Source organism: Seriola lalandi, unplaced genomic scaffold (genome assembly GCF_002814215.2).
Source record: "Seriola lalandi dorsalis isolate HSWRI2012SDOR001 ecotype SW California unplaced genomic scaffold, Sedor1 jcf7180002049958, whole genome shotgun sequence".
NCBI lineage: Eukaryota > Metazoa > Chordata > Actinopteri > Carangiformes > Carangidae > Seriola > Seriola lalandi.
In genome coordinates this window covers 4,420-6,380 of record NW_019520511.1, presented here as the reverse complement: position 1 = coordinate 6,380, position 1,961 = coordinate 4,420, and positions in this window count along the sequence as shown.

Below are 1,961 nucleotides of genomic sequence, written 5' to 3'. Positions count from 1 at the left end.
AAATTCCTCGTAATCCCAGAGAGTTTGCCAGAATCACACCAGAACAAGCGCAGACATTCTATAATGTCATAGCTTTGGCTGTTGACAGGGAGGTAAATCAACAAGTTGATTTCACCCCCCTCACCAAGATTAAACAAGGGAAAGAGGAAAACCCACGTGAACTTTATGAAAAATTAATGACAATGGCAAAAGAAAATTGTGGCCTGTCACCGAAACAACTTAATGACCTCCCACCTGGTTATATGCAGACTTTGTTTGTGAATAGCCTTCAACCAAAAATTAAAGCGAAAGTTCAACTAACCATTGGATGGACAGGAAAACTAATGACCGAGTTGATAGAGATAGCTCAGCATCACTGGGATAACACTGAACAAAAGGAATATAAAATACACGAAACACTAATGCTTGCTCAAGTGTCTCACTACACAGGCGGAGCGACCAGAGGAGGACGCACTGGCAGAGGGAAAAGATGGGACCAAAGACGTGATCACAGTAACTACTCACACCACGCACAGAGAAACACGTCACCTTCCCCAAAAGGAGACCACATAAGCTGTTTCTACTGTGGTGAGACAGATCACTGGATAAAAGACTGCCCATACCGATTATGTCAAACCAGATGTACCCTGCCTACAGCACCTCCATCGGATAGCCAGGTAGGAGACCAACACACCCCACAGCACAACCATTAGAGCTGTCAGGACAGTGACCAATTTGAAACCAAGAGAAATGCGATCCAGGCTCCATTGATTAAATTGGCAAAAACAAGTGAAGAACCTAATTTAACAATAGATATAAATGGTAAGTCAACATCATTTCTAGTAGACACTGGAGCTTCACTGTCAACGATAAAACCAACAACATCTTTAAATCTAAAAGCTTCCAGAAACACGGTAAGAGCTGTGGGGGTGGGGGGAATTCCTATGTGTCTATCTGTATCAGAGCCTACTACAGTGTCTATAGGACCTTTTACTGAAAACATGTCTAATTTCACAACTTCTCACTCTTTCCTTCTCTCAGACAGCACACCAGTGAACCTACTAGGGCGTGACTTGTTGTGTAAATTAAATTGTACCATCTTTTGCACACCAGAGGGCATCTTCTTAGAGACTAACCAAGATAACACAACAGCTGTGTTAGCAGCACTGATTGATCAAGATCAACCTATGACGGAAGAGAAAGAGAAAGTTCATGACAGGATAGTGTCCAGTGTGCCCTCATCAGTATGGGCCTCTTTCTCTAATGACGTTGGATTGATCAGAACTGAACCCATACAGATTATGTTAAAACCTAACGCCTCCTTACCTAGGATCCCACAATATCCTCTGTCTCAAGAGAAGAAAGAAGGCATTCGTCCTGTTATTCAAACTTTGTTAAAACAAGGAATAATAGTACCATGCAACAGCCCATGCAATACTCCCATACTCCCCGTTAAAAAGCCAGGTAAATCTGAATACAGGTTTGTACAAGATTTGCGGGCTATTAACGAAATGGTAATTCCTCGTTTTCCTTTAGTCCCAAATCCTACCACTGTGTTATCCTCAATGCCGGCTAATTCCACTCATTATACAGTGCTTGACCTCTGTAGTGCATTCTTTTCTGTTCCCCTCCATACAGATAGTCAGTTTTTGTTCGCATTTACATATGACGGTCAACAATATACATTCACTAGATTACCTCAAGGGTACACTGAGTCACCGACAATTTTTTCTCGAACATTACATAATGATTTGAAAGATATATCATTTCCAGGTGGTTCTACATTAATACAATATGTAGATGACTTACTTCTAGCCTCACCATCATCCACTGCTTGTGAGACTGACACAATTGTTCTTCTTAACGCTTTGGCAGAGAAAGGTCACAAGACTTCACTGCAGAAGGCTCAATTGTGTCAGAAGGTGGTCCAATATTTAGGACACACATTATCAGGCTCCACAAGGGTCCTTACCCCTTCAAGG